Here is a 21,404-nt window from a genome sequence, read left to right on the forward strand (position 1 = left end):
TATTTAATGCAATGAAGCAGAAGAGCCTGGAACTAAGATTACATTATCTGGCAAGATTATCATTTAAATTTGAAGGAGGGATTAAACAATTTCCAGATAAGCAAAAGTTGAGAGAATTTACCTCCCACAAACCATCTCTACAGTCTATTTTGGAGGGATTGCTATAGATGGAAATGTTCCTAAGGTTGAATAGCTGTCACCAGAGGAAATAAAACCACAGTAAAGAAAGTAGAACAGCTAATTACTAAGCAAATGCAAAATTAAATTAACTACCCTCAAAGTCAATGAAGGGATAGACAAAGAATACAGAATATGATACCTAATATACAAAGAATAGAGGAGGAAGGAAAAGGAGGAGAAAAAGAAAAGAACCTTTAGATTGAGTTTGTAACAGCATATTAAGTGAGTTAAGTTAGACTCTTAGATAGTAAGGAAATTAACCTTGAACCTTTGGTAACCACGAATATAAAGCCTACAATGGCAATAAGTACATACCTATCAATAATCACCCTAAATGTAAATGGACTGAATGCAACAATCAAAAGACATAGAGTCACTGAATGGATAAAAAAACAAGACTAATCTATATGCTGCCTACAAGAGATGCACTTTAAACCTAAAGACATACACAGAATAAAAGTGAAGGGATGGAAAAAGATATTTCATGCAACTAACAGAGACAAAAAAGCAGGAGTTGCAATACTTATATCAGACAACATAGACTTCAAAACACAGAAAGCAACAAGAGAGAAAGAAGGACATTACATAATGATAAAGGGGTCAATCCAACAAGAAGATATAACCATTATAAATATCTATGGTCCCAACACAGGAGCACCCACATATGTGAAACAAATACTAACAGAATTAAAAGGGGAAATAGAATGCAATGCATTCATTCTTGGAGACATCAACAGCCCACTCACTCTGAAGGACAGATCAATCAGACAGAAAATAGGTAAGGAGACAGAGGCACTGAACAACACAATAGAACAGATGGACCTAACAGACATCTACAGAACTTACACCCAAAAGCAACAGAATACACATTCTTCTCAAGTGCACCTGGAACATTTTCAAGAATAGATCATACACTAGGCCACAAAAAGAGCTTCAGTAAATTCAAAAATATTGAAATTGTACCAACCAGTTTCTCAGATCACAAAGCTATGAAACTAGAAATAAATTACGCAAAGAAAATGAAAAATCCCACAAACACATGGAGGCTTCACAACATGCTCCTAAATAACCAATGGATCAATGACCAAATAAAAACAAAGATCAAGCAATATATGGAGACAAATGACAATAATTCAACACTGCAAAATCTGAGGGATGCAGCCACCGCTGTGCTAAGAGGAAAGTATATTGCAATACAGGCCTACCTCAAGAAAGAAGAACAATCCCATATAAGCAGTCTAAACTCACAATTAATGAAACTAGAAAAAGAACAACAAATGAGGCCCAAAGTCAGTAGAAGGAGGGACGTAATAAAGATTACAGCAGAAATAAATAAAATTGAGAAGAATAAAACAATAGAAAGAATCAATGAAAGCAACAGCTGGTTCTTCGAGAAAATAAACAAAATCAATAACCCCCTAACCAGACTTATCAAGAAAAAAAGAGAGTCTACACACATAAACAGAATCAGAAATGAGAAAGGAAAAATCAATACGGACACCACAGAAATACAAAAAATTATTACAGACTAGTATGAAAAATTATATGCTAACAAACTGAATAACCTAGAAGAAATGGACAACTTTCTAGAAAAATACAACCTTCCAAGGCTGACCAAGGAAGAAACAGAAAATCTGAACAGACCAATTACCAGCAATGAAATCGAACTGGTAATCAAAACCCTACCTAGGAACAAAACTCCTGTACCAGATGGCTTCACCGCTGAATTTTATAAAACATTTAGTGAAGACCTAATACCCATTCTGCTTAAAATTTTCCAAAAAATAGAAGAGGGAATACTTCCAAATTCATTCTATGAGGTCAGCATCACTCTAATACCAAAACCAGGCAAAGCCACCACAAAAAAAAGAAAATTACAGACCAATATCCCTGATGAACATAGATGAAAAAATATTCAATGAAATATTAGCAAACTGAATTCAAAAATACATCAAAAAGGTCATCCATCATGATCATGTTGGATTTATGCCAAGAATACAAGGATGGTACAACACTCGAAAATCCATCAACATCATCCACCACATCAACAAAAAGAAGGACAAAAACCACATGATCATCTCCATAGATGCTGAAAAGCATTTGACAAAATTCAACATCCATTCATGATTTAAAAAACTCTCAACAAAATGGGTATAGAGAGCAAGTACCTCAACATAATAAAGGCCATATATGACAAACCCACAGCCAACATTATACTTAACAGCGAGAAGCTGAAAGCTTTTCCTTTAAGATCAGGAACAAGACAAGGATGCCCACTCTCCCCACTTCTATTCAACATAGTTCTGGAGGTCCTAGCCACAGCAATCAGACAACACAAAGAAATAAAAGGCATCCAGATTGGCAAGGAAGAAGTTAAACTGTCCCTGTTTGCAGATGACATGATATTGTACATAAAAATCCCTAAAGACTCCACTCCAAAACTACTAGATCTAATATCTGAATTCAGCAAAGTTGCAGGTAATACACAGAAATCTGTGGCATTCCTATACACTAACAATGAACTAGCACAGAGAGAAATCAGGAAAACAATTCCATTCACAATTGCATCAAAAAGAATAAAATACTGAGGAAGAAACCTAACCAAGGAAGTGAAAGACCTATACTCTGAAAACTACAAGACACTCATGAGAGAAATTTAAAAAGATACAAATAAATGGAAACACATCCCATGCTCATGGATAGGAAGAATTAATACTGTCAAAATGGCCATCCTGCCTAAAGCAATCTATAGATTCAATGCAATTCCTATCAAAATACCAACAGATCAATGAACTAGAGAAAATCGTCCTAAAATTCATATGGAACCACAAAAGACCCTGAATAGCTGAAGCAATTCTGAGAAGGAAGAATAAGGCAGGGAAAATTATGCTCCCCAACTTCAAGCTCTACTACAAAGCCACAGTAATCAAGACAATTTGGTACTGGCATAAGAACAGACTCATAGACCAATGGAACAGACTAGAGAGCCCAGGTATAAACCCAACCATATATGGTCAATTAATATATGATAAAGGAGCCATGTACATACAATGGGGAAATGACAGCCTCTTCAACAGCTGGTGTTGGCAAAACTGGACAGGTACATGCAAGACAATGAAACTGGATTATTGTTTAACCCCATAAATAAAAGTAAACTCGAAATGGATTAAAGACTTGAATGTAAGTCATGAAACCATAAAACTCTTAGAAGACAACATAGGCAAACATCTTCTGAATATAAGCATGAGCAACTTCTTCCTGAACCCATCTCCTTGAGAAAGGGAAACAAAAGCAAAAATGAACGCATGGGACTACAACAAACTAAAAAGTTTCTGTACGGCAAAGGACACCATCAACAGAACAAAAAGGCATTGTACAGTATGGGAGAATATATTTGTAAATGACATATCCGACAAGGGGTTAACATCCAAAATATATAAAGAACTTACACACCTCAACACCCAAAAAAGCAAATAACCTGATTAACAAATGGGCAGAGGATATGAAGAGACAGTTCTCCAAAGAAGAAATTCAGATGGCCAACAGACACATGAAAAGATGCTCCGCATCACTAATCATCAGGAAAATGCAAATTAAGACCACAATGAGATATCACCTCATACCAGTAAGGATGGCCAGCATTGAAAAGACTAAGAACAACAAATGTTGGTGAGAATGCAGAGAAAGGGGAACCCTCCTACACGGCTGGTGGGAATGTAAGCTAGTTCAACCATTGTGGAAAGCAGTATGGAGGTTCCTCAAAAAACTAAAAATAGAAATACCATTTGTCCCTGGAATCCCACTTCTTGGAATATACCCAAAGAATACAACCTCTCAGATTCAAAAAGACATATGCACCCCTATGTTCATCACAGCACTTTTTACAATAGCCAAGATATGGAAGCAATCTAAGTGTCCATCAGTAGATGAATGGGTAAAGATGTAGTATATATATACAATGGAATACTATTAAGCCATAAGAAAGAAACAAATTCTACCATTTGCAACAACATGGATGGAGCTGGAAGACATTATGCTCAGTGAAATAAGCCAGGTGAAGAAAGACAAATGCCAAATGATTTCCCTTATTTGTGGAGTATAACAATGAAGCAAAACTGAAGGAACAAAATGGCAGCAGACTCAGAGACTCCAAGAATGAACTAGTGGTTACGAAAGGGGAGGGGTGTGGGAGGGCGGGTGGGGAGGGAGGGAGAAGGGGACTGAGGGGTATTATGTTTAGTACACATGGTGTGGGGGATCACGGGGAGAACAGTGTATCACAGAGAAGGCACATAGTGGATCTCTGGCATCTTACTACACTGATGGACAGTGACTGCATTGGGGTATGGGTAGGGACTTGGTAATATGGGTAAATGTAGTAACGACATTGTTTTTTCATGTGAAACCTTCATAAGAGTGTATGTCACTCATACCTTAATAAAAAATTTAAAAATAAAAATAAAATAAAAATGCAAAAAAAAAGAAGTCTATGGCAAGAATAGAATATAGTTAAAAAGTTTTATATTAATCTAAATATAGCAATAATCATTTTATATATGATGGCTTAAATACACCAATTAAAAGACAGCTGTTGTCAGAGTGCATAAAAACAGAAGATCCAACCATATGCTGCCCACAAGAAACTCATTTTAAATACAAAGACTCCAGCAAGTCAATAGTAAAGGTATGGAGAAAGATACACCATGCTAACTCAAATCAAAGGTAAATGGAGACACCAATACTAATTTCAATCAAAGCAGACTTCAGAATGAGGAAAATTATAATGGATAAGGAGGGGCATTACATAATGATTAATTCAGTTCTCTAAGAAGAAATCACAATCCTAAATGGCTATGCACCTAACAATAGAGTATCAACATACATTAGGCAAAAGCTAATAGAATTGAAAGGCGAGGAGACAGATCCACTATTATAATTGAAGACTTCAATATCCCCTGTCAGTAACCGATGCACCAAGCACACAGGAACATCAGCAAGGAGAGTTCAGTTGAACATCGCTATCAATCAACTGGACCTAACTGACATTTTTAGAATATTCCATCCAGCAACAGCAAAACACATTCTTCTCAAGTTTGTACAGAACATTGACCAAGCGCCCTTGTCCATGTGGGCTGCTATACAAAATACCACAGACTGGGTCGCTTATAAGCAGCAAACATTTTGTTCTCACAGTTCTGAAGGCTACACCAAGATCAGGGTGCCAGCATGGTCCAGTGAGGACCCTCTTTTGGGTCTCAGACTTCTCACTGTGTCTTCACATGGCAGAAGGGGATGGGGAGCTCTGTGGGGCCTCTTTTATAAGGGCACTAATCCCATCATGAGGGCCCTGCTTAATCACCTAATCCCCTCCCAAAAATCTCACCATCACCCCAGGGGTTATGATTTCAACATACAAACATATTCATTTCAACATATGAATGAGGGGACCCAAACACTCAGACCGTACTGCACAGATAGAGCACATTTGGGGCCATAAAGTATACCTTAACAAGTCTTTAAAAAATAGAAATCATACACAGTGTTTTCTCAGACCAGAATGTGATTAAACTAAAAATTTATAATAGTAAGATACGTGAATCCCCACATATCCATAAATTAAACAATACTGTTCTAAATTAGGTAACACATGGGTCAAATAGGAAATATCAAGAGAAAGGTTTTTGTCAATTTTTGAACTACAAGGAAAATGAAAGTATCACTTGTCAAAATCTGTAGAATGTAGAAAAGCAGTGATTAGAGAGACATTTATAGCATTAGATGTATTTATTAGAAAATAGGAAAGATATAAACTCAATATCCTAAGTTTCTGCCTTAGAAAGCAAAATGAACAATTTAAGCCTAAAGTAAGCAGAATATAGTAAAAATTAGAGCCTAAATCAATGAAATCAAAAACAGGAAATTATGAATACCAGAAATGACAGAGGAGTCAACCGTATTGATCCCACAGACATTAAAAGGATAATAAAGGAATAGTACAAAGAACTGTATGCCCCAAATTTGATAATTTAGATAAAATGGACCAGTTCCTTAAAAGATATACACTACCAACTTACATCAGGAGAAATAAACTGAATGTATGTAGTAAAGAAATCAAGTCAATAATTAACAACCTTCCAAAAAGAAATCCCCAGAGCCATATAGTTTCTCTCATGAATTATACAAATGTTTAAGGAAAAAATAATACCAATTCTTTATAATCTTTCAGGAATTAGAAAAAGAAGGACCACTTCCTAACTCATTCTATGAAGCCAGTATAACCCTAATATCAAAATCAGACAAGGATGTTACAAGAATCAAAAACCACAGACCAATTTCTCTCATGAGCATATACTTAAAAATCCTCAACAAGTAAGAGGAATTTTACACCATAACCTAATGGGATTTATTACAGGGATGCAATGTTGATTAAATATGAGAAAACCAATTGATGTAATCCACCACAATGAACTAAAAAAGAAAAACCATATATCAATTGATACAGAAAAAGCATTTGACAAAATCTAACGTTCCTAGTAAAAACACTCACCAAATCAAGAATAAAGGAGAACATCCTTAGCTTGATAAAGAGCATCAACCTGCAGTTATTAAGGAAATGCAAATCAGAACCACATTAAGATACCATGCCACACCCATATAGTTGGACATAATTTGAAAAAAGAAAAGAAAAGGAATAGTGTTGGTGAGAAGGAGGAAAAACTGGAACCCTAGTATACTTCTGATGGGCATGTAAAATAGCACACCAGTTATGGAAAACAGCTTGGTCTTTAATTGCCAAATTACCACATAACCAGCAATTCCACTCCTAGATGTAAACACAAAAGAATTAAAAACAGGTGTTCAAACAAATGCTTGTACACATACACATTCATAAAAGCATTATTCACAATAGCTAAAAGGTAGAAACAACCCAAATGTCCATCAATGGATGAATGGATAAACAAAATGTGGTCTAGCCATACAATGGAATAGTACTCAGTCATAAAAATGAATGAAGTTCTGATACAGGCTATAATAAGGATGAACCTCATAAACATTGTGCTAAATCAAAGGAGCCAGACATTAAAGGTCACATATTGAATACTTTCTAATTTATAGGAATCATCCAGAATACGTAAATCCAGAGAGAGAGAGAGAACAAGGAACAGAAATAAACACTGTACCTGCTAATCAGAAATTTAACTTAGATATAGAAGATGTTTGTTACTGCCTCATGGTCTAGCTTATCCTGACTGATACATATTTTATAAAGATTTAACCCAAAATTATGAAGTAACTATAGTAGTTAGAGCAACTCTACAGAGAGAAAACAATGAGTTAAAATCATCTTTGCCACAATAGTAGTCCAGAAATAGTAGTGCATAGATATTTGCAGAATATGGAAGTAAATCCCAGAAGAAACAGCTGAAAGCCGGAAGTGGTGGTCTTGGGGAGTGGAATAGGCAGGGGCTACACAGGGACAATGGGGGCAGCAGCCAGGTGGATACTATTTTATCATAAATGTTGGAGAACTCTTTGACCTCTAAAATAAGTCTATATCTTTTATTGACAAAATAAAAATAACGCTTGAAAACATGAACTGAGGGCTGTACGGGGGCGAAGGGAGGGAGGTACATATCACATCACAGCAAGAGTTCACCTGGCCAAGAAAGCTGTGTAAACACACACATGCACAGGGCTGAATCCCAGGTGCCCTGGTTTCCCCAGGACCCAGGACAAGGGGCCTGGCAGAGTAACTGACAGAGGAATGGCTGAGGCCTTGCAGCTGCATGCCGTGGCTTTGAGTCCTGGCTCTGCCACTTTCTAGCTCTGGCATGTGGGCAGGAACCTCAGTTTCCTCACTGGCCTTTAGCAATGAGAGCTCCAGATCCTAAGGAGCTCCCACAGCACAGGGCCCAGGACGCACATGCAGAATAATGGTGCTATGGCCGTTTCTGAGGCCTCCACAAATGACTGAAGGAGCTACGGTGCTGCAGGGTTGAGAGGCAGGAGGAAGGCAGAAAAGGATGCATTGGGGTGTTTCCTGGGAGAAGGTGTGAGCGGGGTTGGCACCAGGGTCTGGACTAGGGACAGGACGTGGATAAGTTAGCCAGAGCAAGGCTGTTGGGGGAGGGCAGTGTGGGAGCCAAGTGGGCACTGTGTGAGGACAGAGAGCCAGGGGGCCAGGGCAGACCATCCACTGAGGGATGAACGTGGGCTGGGGACTCAGCTGTGGCCCGCTGTGCACTGTGTCCTACTCTGCTAGGAAAAGGGCTCGTGCAGGGTGAATACAGGGCTGTTGACATGCAGCCACTCATCTCCTAGAGACGCTGGGCTGCCCAATGACCAGACTTCGCAGGCAGCCGGAGGGTGGGCCCCATCCTGGGAGGGGACCTGTTAAAGGTTGAATTTTGGCCACCCAAAGCAATGGTCAAGTCCTAACCCCCAATACTGGGCATGGGACCCTATTTGGAAATAAAGCCTTTGCAGATGACCAAGCTAAACTGAGGTAATCCCGTGTGACTGTTGTCCTTATAAAAAGGGGAAACTTGATTCAGAGATAGAGACAAAGGCCAGCTGACCACCTGCCACTAGAAAGAGCCTGGAACAGGTTCTCCCCGCAGCCCTCCAGGGGAACCATCCCTGCTGACACCTTGATCTCGGAGCTGTAGCCTCCTGAGCCTAAGACTACATTTCTGTTGTTCAAACCCCGCAGCCTGTGGTACTTTTGTTACAGCAGCCCTAGCAAACTAATACAGGCCTGGTGGCTCTCGGTCCCAGCAGGGGACACCCCAAGGTGACACCCCCTCAGACCTGACCTCATCGATGCCTCAGACACAGCCTGAGTGACCTGCACAATCTCCTTGTGGGGACTCTCTGCAGCAGTCCCCAGGTCTCAGGCTGCCTCACCCTGCCTGTTGACCCTAGGGAGACCCTGTCCACACCTGCAGAGCCTCGGGCCAGCCAGCTGGGTCAACAGCAAGTGGCCTGGGGTGCAGAACACCTTAGGAATTGTTATGGTGACCCTGTCCATGTCCTGCTGGCTTGGGCTACCAAGGAGGTCCCCCCACCTGGATGCCCTGGGCCCCTCAGCACCCTAACGGGAAGGGGCACTACCCAAGAGGCAACATGGTACCGCTCAGAGGACCAGAGGCCCTCTGGGTGGCAGAAAGGGACCCAGTGGTCTGAATGCAGAGATGCACAGGGTTGTAGGAAATGCACAGTCTATTGTGTGGCTATTTGTCCTCCATGACCTCTCTGTCACCTTTCCCTCTTTCCTCTCAAAGTAAGGGTACACTTGTGAAACCAGAAAACAGTGAAAAACTTGAGCATAGCTGTGTTTAAGCTGTTGATAGAGAGTGGGGTGTCTCACTCTCCCCCAGTTCCCACGTGGCCCTCGGCTGAGATGCACACGCAAACACCGCTGCACAGTGCTGGCGCCGCAGTCCTACTCACTCAGAGTCTCCGGGCCCCACGAGACCCGCGCCCATCCACAGGACGGTCCTGGCCTTGGCAGCCGGCTTCCCACAGTCTTCTGGAGCCTGCGACGGAAGAGCACAGACAGGGCATGAGCAGGCAGAGCAAGCAGGCCACCCGTTTATGAACAGCCAGGTGGTCGCCAGCCTGAGTGGCCAACTGCACATTGAAGTAAAGAGGCTGGCAGCGCCCGGCACTGTACGTCAGAAGCAGCTCAGAGCTCCAGGACCAGACTCCAGGGTTCTGCAGAGCAGCCACACAGTTTGAAAATCAAGGACTTGCAAGTTAACCACGAGTCTCTCCGAGTTTACAAGAGCCCCCCAAGTTTATTCCCAAAGGGCAGCAAGCACAGTTAACTAAGGATTTGAGGTTGAGAGCAGCTGGGCCTTGCTAAAAGAACAGGGAGTGTATTTCTCAAGCCTTTCTGGGGGAAGACACAGGGAACCCTATGGCATCCATATTTCAGGTCTCATTTGCTCTGACAGGAAATGAAGCACATTCTTCAAGGTCCTGTTCCCAACTTGCTTTTCAAAAAAAAACTCAAATGCAGAGGATCATGGGAAGATGGCGGCATGAGTAGTTCAGAGGAAATTTCCTCCCCAAAACATATTTATTTATGAAAATACAATAAATACAACTACTCCTAAAAGAGACACCAGTGGATGCAGTACAACAGCCAGGATACATCTACATCTGTGAGAACTCAGCATCACACGAAGGGGGTAAGATACAAGCCATGGCCAGGCGGGACCCGAACGCTCCCCCACCCCAAAACCCAGTGGGAAGAAAGGAGTCAGAATGGGGAGGGAGTGAAAGCCCAGGACTGCTAAACAACCAGCTCTAGAAATCCGCACCAAGAATGCAGACACAAGGTGCACGGGGTGCTGAATATTAGAGAAACGGAAAAGCAAAACCTGTGGGCAGGTCCCCACAACCAGCACCCCTGAGACAAAAGAAAAGTGAGTGCTTTCTGCAAGTCTTAAAGAGACAGGGACCCCATAGCTGGACGAAGTTGTCCCAGCAGCTGGGAATACCGGGGAAACGTAGGCACCCTAAACGGAGGCAGTGCAGCTCTGAAGCCCCTCACAGGACTAGGCAGCCTGCCAGTCATTCCTCCAACTGGCACGGACCCTGACACACGAGCCCGGTAACAGGAGAGTGGGAGTGCGTGCCGGGGGCAGAAGCACTAGAAGGAACCGAGAGCAGATCTGTGTGCTGCAGGGCTAGCCCGCAGCAGCGTGACTGAACAGCCCGGGCGCGGTTCGCGTGCACCAGCGGCAGTGAAGCCAGAGCCCGGTAGAAGCCTGCGTGGAAAAGCTCTGCGCGCACCAGCAGCGGAGCCAGAGGGAGCAGGCATGCTCCCAGGAGCCGACTGGAATCCCAGCCCAACGCACAGCCGCCCGGGCCAGACCCAAAGGCCGCTGCTGCCACACAGCTGCCCAGCAGGGTCGCCGCTAGCACAGAGGAGCACACCTGGTGTGCCTGCCACTCCCCACAGGGCTCCATGCTGCTCTGATGGACACCCCGCCCACAGCAGCTTAGGAGATTAACCTGGTGGCCGCTCCAGGAGTGCAGGTAGCCGTCACAGGCAGTGGAGAAGGGCAAGGCATCCAGCAGGCAGGAAAGGACTTTCTTCTCCCAGCTGACACACCCACAACCTGCCTACAGCCACTGCAATCACCATGAAAATGCAAAAAATCTGGTCCAGACCAAGAGAGTTACACCTGAGAAAGGATCTGCAGAGGCAGACCTAACCAGTCTCCCTGAAAAAGAATTCAAAATAAAAATCATAAACATGTTGACAGAGCTGCAGAGAAATATGCAAGAGCTAAGGGATGAAGGCCAGAGGGAGATTACAGATGTCCGGAGGGAGATCACAGATGTTCGGAGGGAGATTACAGAAATGAAACAAACTCTGGAAGGGTTTATAAGCAGAATGGATAGGATGCAAGAGGCCATTGATGGAATAGAAACCAGAGAACAGGAATGCATAGAAGCTGATGCAGAGAGAGATAAAAGGATCTCCAGGAATGAAACAATATTAAGAGAACTGTGTGACCAATCCAAAAGGAACAATATCCACATTATAGGGGTACCAGAAGAAGAAGAGAGAGGAAAAGGGACAGAAAGTGTCTTTGAAGAAATAATTGCTGAGAACTTCCCCAAACTGGGGAGGAAATAGTTGCTCAGGCTACAGAGGCACACAGAACCCCCGAGACATGGGATCCAAAGAGGTCAACACCAAGACACAAAATAATTAAAATGGCAAAGATCAAGGACAGGCACAGAGTATTAAAGGCAGTCAGAGAGAGTAAAAAGGTCACCTACAAAGGAAAACCCATCAGGCTATTGTCAGACTTCTCAACAGAAACCCTACAGGCCAGAAGAGAATGGCATGATATATTTAATGCAATGAAAACAGAAGAGCCTTGAACCAAGAATACTGTATCCAGTATGGTTATCACTTAAATATGAAGGAGGGATTAAACAATTCCCAGACAAGCAAAAGTTGAGGGAATTTGCCTCCCACAAACCACCTCTACAGGGTATCTTAGAGGGACTGCTCTAGATTGGAGCACTCCTAAAAAGAGCACAGAACAAAACACCCAAAATGAAGAATAGAGGAGGAAGAAAAAGAAGGGAAAGAAATAATCATCAGACTATGTTTATAACAGCTCAATAAGCGAGGGAGGTCAGACAGTAAGATAGTAAACAAGATAACCTTGAACCTTTGGTAACCACAAATCTAAAGCCTGAAATGGCAATAAGTACATATCTTTCAATAATCACCCTAAATGTAAGTGGACTGAATGCACCAATCAAAAGACACAAAGTAATAGAATGGATAAAAAAGCAAGACCCATCTATATGCTGCTTACAAGAGACTCACCTCAAACCCAAAGACATACACAGATTAAAAGTCAAGGGTTGGAGAAAGATATTTCATGCAAACAACAGAGAGAAAAAAGCAGGTGTTGCAATACTAGTATCAGACAAAATAGACCTCAAAAGAAAGAAAGTAACAAGAGATAAAGAAGGACATTACATAATGATAAAGGGCTCAGTCCAACAAGAGGATATAACCATTATAAACATATATGCATTCAATACAAGAGCACCAATATATGTGAAACAAATACCAACAGAATTAAAGGAGGAAATAGAATGCAATGCATTCATTTTGGGAGACTTTAACACACCACTCACTCCAAAGGACAGATCCACCAGACAGAAAATAAGTAAGGACACAGAGGCACTGAACAACACGCTAGAACAGATGGACCTAATAGACATCTATAGAACTCTACATCCAAAAGCAACAGGATACACATTCTTCTCAAGTGCACATGGAACATTCTCCAGAATAGACCACATACTAGGCCACAAAAAGAACCTCAGTAAATTCCAAAAGATTGAATTCCTACCACCCAACTTTTCAGACCACAAAGGTATAAAACTAGAAATAAATTGTACAAAGAAAGCAAAAAGGCTCACAAACACATGGAGGCTAAACAACACGCTCCTAAATAATCAATGGATCAATGACCAAATTAAAATGGAGATCCAGCAATATATGGAAACAAATGACAACAATAACACAAAGCCCCAACTTCTGTGGGACGCAGCAAAAGCAGTCTTAAGAGGAAAGTATATAGCAATCCAGGCATATTTAAAGAAGGAAGAACAATCCCAAATGAATGGTCTAATGTCACAATTATCGAAATTGGAAAAAGAAGAACAAATGAGGCCTAAGGTCAGCAGATGGAGGGACCTAATAAAGATCAGAGAAGAAATAAATAAAATTGAGAAGAATAAAACAATAGCAAAAATCAATGAAACCAAGAGCTGGTTCTTCGAGAAAATAAACAAAATAGATAAGCCTCTAGCCAGACTGATTAAGAGAAAAAGAGAGTCAACACACATCAACAGAATTAGAAACAAGAAAGGAAAAATCACGACGGACCCCACAGAAATACAAAGAATTATTAGAGAGTACTATGAAAACCTATATGCTAACAAGCTGGAAAACCTAGGAGAAATGGACTTCTTATAAAAATACAACCTTCCAAGACTGACCCAGAAAGAAACAGAAAATCTAAACAGACCAATTACCAGCAACAAAATTGAATCAGTAATCAAAAAACTACCCAAGAACAAAACCCCCGGGCCAGAAGGATTTACCTCAGAATTTTATCAAACATACAGAGAAGACATAACACCCATTCTCCTTAAAGTTTTCCAAAAAATAGAAAAGGAGGGAATACTCCCAAACTCATTCTATGAAGCCAACATCACCCTAATACCAAAACCAGGCAAAGACCCCACTGAAGAAGAAAACTACAGACCAATATCCCTGATGAACATAGATGCAAAAATACTCAACAAGATATTAGCAAATTGAATTCAAAAATACATCAAGAGGATCATACACCACGACCAAGTGGATTTCATCCCAGGGATGCAAGGATGGTACAACATTCGAAAATCCATCAACATCATCCACCACATCAACAAAAAGAAAGACAAAAACCACATGATCATCTCCATAGATGCTGAAAAAGCATTCGACAAAATTCAACATCCATTCATGATAAAAACTCTCAACAAAATGAGCATAGAGGGCAAGTACCTCAACATAATAAAGGCCATATATGATAAACCCACAGCTAACATCATACTGAACAGCGAGAGGCTGAAAGCTTTTCCTCTGAGATCGGGAACAAGATGGGGATGCCCACTCTCCCCACTGTTATTTAACATAGTACTGGAGGTCCTAGCCATGGCCATCAGACAAAACAAAGAAATACAAGGAATCCAGATTGGTAAAGAAGAAGTTAAACTGTCACTATTTGCAGATGACATGATATTGTACATAAAAAACCCTAAAGACTCCACCCCAAAACTACTAGAACTAATATAGGAATTCAGCAAAGTTGCAGGATACAAAATTAACACACAGAAATCTGTAGCTTTCCTATGCACTAACAATGAACTAATAGAAAGAGAAATCAGGAAAACAATTCCATTCACAATAGCATCAAAAAGAATAAAATACCTAGGAATAAACCTAACCAAGGAAGTGAAAGACCTATATCCTGAAAACTACAAGACACCCTTAAGAGAAATTAAAGGGGACACTAACAAATGGAAACTCATCCCATGCTCCTGGCTAGGAAGAATTAATATCATCAAAATGGCCATCCTGCCCAAAGCAATATACAGATTCGATGCAATCCCTATCAAATTACCAACAGCATTCTTCAATGAACTGGAACAAATAGTTCAAAAATTCATATGGAACCGTCAAAGACCCCAAATAGCCAACGCAATCCTGAGAAGGAAGAATAAAGTGGGGGGGATCTCGCTCCCCCACTTCAAGCTCTACTACAAAGCCACAGTAATCAAGACAATTTGGTACTGGCACAAGAACAGAGCCACAGACCAGTGGAACAGAATAGAGACTCCAGACATTAACCCAAACAATTATGGCCAATTAATATTTGATAAAGGAGCCATGGACATATAATGGCGAAATGACAGTCTCTTCAACAGATGGTGCTGGCAAAACTGGACAGCTACATTTAAGAGAATGAAACTGGATCACTGTCTAACCGCATACACAAAAGTAAACTCCAAATGGATCAAAGACCTGAATGTAAGTCATGAAACCATAAAACTCTTAGAAAAAAACATAGGCAAAAATCTCACGGACATAAACATGAGTGACTTCTTCATGAACATATCTCCCCAGGCAAGGGAAACAAAGGCAAAAATGAACAAGTGGGACTATATCAAGCTAAAAAGCTTCTGTACAGCAAAGGACACCATCAATAGAACAAAAAAATACCGTACAGTATGGGAGAACATATTCATAAATGACAGATCCAATAAAGGAATGACATCCAAAATATATAAAGAGCTCACATGCCTCAACAAACAAAAAGCAAATAATCCAATTAAAAAATGGGCAGAGGAGCTGAATAGACAGTTCTCTAAAGAAGAAATCCAGATGGCCAGCAGGCACATGAAAAGATGCTCCACATCGCTAATCATCAGAGAAATGCAAATTAAAACCACAATGAGATATCACCTCACACCAGTAAGGATCGCCATCATTGAAAAGACAAACAACAACAAATGTTGGTGAGGTTGTAGAGAAAGGGGAACCCTCCTACACTGCTGGTGGGAATGTAAACTAGTTCAACTATTGTGGAAAGCAGTATGGAGGTTCCTCAGAATGCTCAAAACAGAAATACCATTTGACCCAGGAATTCCACTTCTAGGAATTTACCCTAAGAATGCAGCACTCCAGTTTGAAAAAGACAGATGCACCCCTATGTTTATTGCTGCACTGTTTACAATAGCCAAGATATGGAAGCAACCTAAATGTCCATCAGTAGATGAATGGATAAAGAAGATGTGGTACATATACACAATGGAATATTACACAGCCATAAGAAAAAAGCAGATCCTACCATTCGCAACAACATGGATGGAGCTAGAGGGTATTATGCTCAGTGAAATAAGCCAGGTGGAGAAAGACAAGTACCAAATGATTTCACTCATCTGTGGAGTATAAGAACAAAGGAAAACTGAAGGAACAAAACAGCAGCAGAATCACAGAACCCAAGAATGGACTAATAGTTACCAAAGGGAAAGGGACTGGGGACGTTGGGTGAGAAGGGAGGGATAAGGGTGGGGAAAAAGAAAGGGGGCATTACGATTAGCATGTATAGTGCCTGGGGGGCACGGGGAGGCCTGTGCAACACAGAGAAGACAAGTAGTGATTTTACAGCATCTTACTATGCAGATGGACAGTGACTGTGAAGGGGTATGTGGGGGGGACTTGGTGAAGGGGGAAACCTAGTAAACATAATGTTCTTTCTGTAATTGTAGATTAATGATACCAAAATAAAAATAAAATAAAATAAAACTCAAATGCTACATAGGATACAGAGCTTAAGGTCATTTGGATCACTTATCTTAAAATCGTGTGTGCTTACATGGGGGCAAGTTCTCCAAAATACGCTGAATAAAGCCTTCTCAAAGAAAGCGCAACCATGTGCATGTGTGGGCACACAGTGGGGTCACAGCAAGAGGTCACCTGGCCGAGAAAGCTGTGTAAACACACATGCACAGTGCTGAATCCCAGGTGCCCTGGTTTCCCCAGGACCCAGGACAAGGGGCCTGGCAGAGTAACTGACAGAGGAATGGCTGAGGCCTTGCAGCTGCGTGCATCAGCCAGCCATGTGAGAGCAACATCGCTTCCTGCCTGACCCAGGGGCCCCAGCCCTCAGCCCAGGACCTACAAACCAGCACACCCTGTGCCAGCCATCACCTGATCTCTGTGTGAGCTGGACAGCCCGGAGACCATGGCCCCCATCCCAGCTCTGCCGCTCAAGGCTGGGGAGATGAGGGAACCTACCCATGCCTCAGGTTCCTTACTTGGAGGGTGAAGGGAGCACCGAGATATTGGGGTTCAGGCCCCACCTCCAGCACCTGTACCCTGGTCTCCCAACCATGCCAAGTGAGGGATCGCTGATCCCCGTGACTTACGAGGTTCCTTGAGCTTTGGCACTGCAGGCTACTGCCATGTTCCCTGCCCACAGAGCAGGCCTCCTGAGTCCAAACACAGCACCACCCACCCCCACCCACGGTGGGCGCGCTCAGATACCAATGGGCAAGGGCATTACTGTCCATGGGGCTGACACCCAAGACAAACCACAAGTGTGCCTGCCCTCGCCTACAGCCAGGGACTCCAGTGGGACTTGTGGAGGTACCAGGTGGCACAACACAGTCTTTGACTTTGGGCCATGGTGATGGAGCTCCCAGCCCTGAGCTCTGCCCATTACTGCAGCCTCACCCATTCACACGGTGAGGCCCTGCACTGCAGCCTCACCCTTATCACACCTACAGGGTCGGTGTCTCACCCTGTCCATGCCAGTGTTGGAACCATTCCCTTTTTTGCTCCTCCAGAATCTCACTAACAAACTCCTATTCATTCTTCAAAACCCAAGGCTCTCCTGCACTCTGGTAGTAAGTGCACTCTTCTTAGCCTGTCTTGTTTGTTCACTTTTCACAATTATCCCCAACTGTATCTCCCGCTCCCTCTAGGAGCCTGCCTGGCATACAAGAGCAACGCATTTCACAGACTGGAAACCTGCTGCAGCCAGTAAACCAAGTGGGCCTTAAACACAGCCTTAGGGTAAGGGGGGGATAAAGGCAAGGCACTACAAAGACAGGGGAAGGACTCTGAAGGGTGGGGAGGGAGCACTGGGTTGGGGTCAAAGACACCTGCCACAGCAGAAGGAGCAACGAAACTCGCCACCAAAACTCTTCTGAGCACTGAATGCAGAGCTGGGGGGCAGCTCTGACCTCACAGGCAAACAGGACCCCCAGGAGTTCCTGGCTGTGGAGGGTTATCATGTCCTCATGGTGCAGGATGACCTGAGAGAGGAAGGGCTTTTCAGGAGCCCACAGGAAGGAAACGCAGACATTGTCCTGGGAAGACAGAGGCGCGCTACTCACAGAGCCCTCCCAAAGGATAGGTCGATAAACCCATTCTGGAGAGACCTGCAGAGAAGAGCTCCTCCCTGGCCCCAAGTCCTGTACGGGGAGCTGCTTGCATGATCACCATGATGTGAATCTGCCTTTAGGAACCTGCCCGTGACCTGTCCCAGGTAACAGGCTGCCATGTGCACCATGTCCCTGAGGCTCCAAATACAGCCAGCCTCACAGTAAGGATGGAGGTGCAGCTGCCTGGGAACCAGAGAGTCTGCATTCAGGTGCTCATCCACCCTTCATTCAACAGCCATCTTTGGGGCCAACCTACCATGTGCCAGGCTCAAGCCCTGGTTCTCTGCTGCGATGCCTGGCAGGTGACCCTCTTGGCAGGATGCAGGTGACACTGTGCCTCTCTCCTTGGGCTCAAACGCTCACCTGGCCCACCCGGAAAAAAAGGTTGGCAAGGAAATCAAAACACTCCTGCATCTCATAAATCCCCCCAGCTGTGAGCTGATGGAATAAAACATGGTTCCCAAGGCCTGCTGCCCTCCACCACTGCTTCCCATCCTCAGGAAGAATATGGGATGGTGAGGGGGTGGGCAATGGCATGCCAGGCCAGTGCTAGCACTCTGCTCCTGGGAACTAACCACCTTGGCCCACCTCACAATAAACGGGCACCAGTGGGTTGAAGTGACCCAGCTGCAAACAGCTGAGCCAGGGCTAGGCTGGCACAGGGACACGGCAGAGGGTGGCCCGTCCACTGGGAGGGACTTGATACTGGCAGTGTCATACCCACCTCTACCAGGCCCATACTGAACAACAGAAAAATGGCCAACCTCTGGAAGCAGGGTTCACAGGGTTAGGCCTGTCCCCAGGGTGGGGGCGGCTACAGCTTTGTAACCTGCCGAAGTCACTTCTTGCCAAAAGCCCTCTGCGTTCTGCAGCAGGCCACCCAGTTGTGCTCCAACCCCAGTTCACACTCCCACAGGCCACCATTCACACAGCGCACCACCTTCTCTCAGTCAGGAGAAGGTCCCACCATGCCCCTCCCAGGATCAGCCAGGCCTTTCTCCACCTGGTCCCTGAAGAATCTGAGGAAGAAGACATACAGGTGGCCAACAAGTAACAAAAGGGGCTCAACATCACCAATCACCAGGGAAATGCAAATCAAAACCACAAGGAGACATCGATTCACACCTGTCAGAAAGGCTATTACCAAAAAGTCAACAGATAACAAGTGTTGGCAAGGATGTATGGGGAAAAGGGAACCCTGTACACTGTTGGTGGGAATGTAAATTAGCACAGCCCCTCTCAGTGCAGCAAGGAGGCCCCTCAAATAGTGTAAAACAGAACTACATAGGGTCCAGCAATTCCACTCCAGGTATTTATCCAAAGAAAATGAAAACACTAACTCAAAAAGATACAGAGACCTCCATATTCTCTGAAGCGTTATTTACCAAGATATGGGAACAAGCTAAGTGTCCATCAATAGATGAATGGATAAAGAAAAGGTGGTATATGTTTAAAATGGAATAGTATCCAGCCATAAAAAAGAAGAAAATCTTGCTATTTGCAAACAACACGGACGGACCTTGAGGACATTATGCTAAGTAAAATAACTCAGAGAAAGACAAATACTGTAGATACACTTATATGGGGAATCTAAGAAAAACAAGAATAAACAAAAAATCCTCAAGCTCATAGATACGGAGAGCAGATTGCCAGAGGTGGGGGCAAGGAGTGGTCAAAGCGGGCAAAGGTGGTCAAAGAGAACCAGCTCCTAGCTATAAAATAAATAGTCCTGGAATGTAATGTGTAGCATGGAGACTATATAGTTAATAATACTTTATTGCCAATTTGGAGGATGCTAATTGGGTAGATCTTAACAGTTCTCATCACAAGAAAAAATTTATGTAACTGTGTATGGTGATGGATGTTAACGTATTTAGTGTGGTGATCACATCACAATATATACAAACATTAAATCACTATATTGTACATCTGAAACTAATATAATTTTATAGCTAATTATACCTTAATTTTTTTTTTTAATCTGGAAAGGCAAAAAAGGTAAAACCAAGGTCTGAGAAGATAGAAATGAGAACTCACTGGCCAGGAGCAGGGGCCCAGATGTGCAGGCCAGGGAGCCCTGCCCTGAGGCTCTGCCCAGCGCAGACGCGGCCTGGCCCAGGGCAGCAGCCGCACCCCCCTCATGGCCCCGGAGCACATGGCACCGCCCTGACGGGCATCCCATTGTGGCTGAGTCATTCTCCTTGAAGCCCTTTGTTTCTTCCACCTTGGAGAGCCGGAGAATCAGAGGCTGCTAAGGGCACCTGGGGAGCCAGACACGGGTCTCCTGAAGGCAGAGAGCTGGCCCTTCTTCCCCCAAGGCCTTCCATTGCCGACTACTGTCCTTCAAGGTGCTCAGGCTGAGGCCTCAGCCTTGTCCAGGGCCCTCTCCTTCCCCCCATCAGGAAAGCGTGCTGGCTTCACCTTTGAAATCAACAGACTCCCAGCACCACTTCTCCATGACCATCACGGCCTGGGCTGAGCCTCCCTGCCCTGCGTGGCTACAGTAGCTCCTAAGAGCTTGTCACCTCCGTGCTGACCCCCTTCTAATCTAACCTCCGTGCAGCAGCCCAGATGATCCTTCCCAATATCCTCACGCTGGTCTCTGAGGCCCCACACAATCTGGCACCCATCCACTTCTCCTTATAACCCTGCTATCCTTCTGTCCTCCCACCCTCAGAACCAGCCATCTGCTCTTCCTCCCAGCACCAGACAGGTGCTACCCCAGGGCCTTTGCATGGGCCATTCCCCTAGGTGTCCATATGGCTCCCTCCTCCTCTCCTCCATGCTGCTGCTCAGACATCGCCCTCCCCGACCAACCTATTAAAGCCATCACACCACCTACCCAGCCCTTCCTGGCCTCCTCTCCAGCTTTATGTTTCTCCATAGCACTTAGCGCCACCTAACACAGGATATATTTATTTTATTTATCTTGGTTATCATCTGCCTTCCCTCACTGGAAAGTAAGCTATAAGAGGGCAGAGAGTTTCCATCAACACTCAAGAGACACTTGTGGAATGAATGAATGAATGCATCTGTCCTCCACTCAGAAGGGAAGCAGAATGCGCTCATGGCCCAGCAGGTGCCCTGTAGCTTGGAACCGACAGGCACACTGTGCCGCTCTCCACTTTACACAGTGACAGTGGTGAGAACCAGGGAAGTCTTCCAAACTGCCT

At 43.7% G+C, this 21,404-nt stretch overlaps 1 protein-coding gene across 5 annotated transcripts in view; it reads right to left on the bottom strand.

Annotated features, from left to right (window-relative positions):
* The window catches only part of APBA2 (amyloid beta precursor protein binding family A member 2), a 235,659-nt gene that overhangs the window by 177,084 nt on the left and 37,171 nt on the right, over nt 1–21,404 (bottom strand). For 4 of the 5 annotated variants that reach the window (XM_036878723.2, XM_036878725.2, XM_036878727.2 and 1 more), the window contains exon 2: nt 9,634–9,719. The exons of the other annotated variant lie outside the window; for it this stretch is intronic. The gene's annotated coding sequence lies outside the window, so the exon portion shown is untranslated. The remainder of the gene's footprint in view (nt 1–9,633; nt 9,720–21,404) is intronic. 5 annotated transcript variants of the gene reach the window in all.

Source organism: Manis pentadactyla, chromosome 18, assembly GCF_030020395.1.
Source record: "Manis pentadactyla isolate mManPen7 chromosome 18, mManPen7.hap1, whole genome shotgun sequence".
Lineage (NCBI taxonomy): Eukaryota > Metazoa > Chordata > Mammalia > Pholidota > Manidae > Manis > Manis pentadactyla.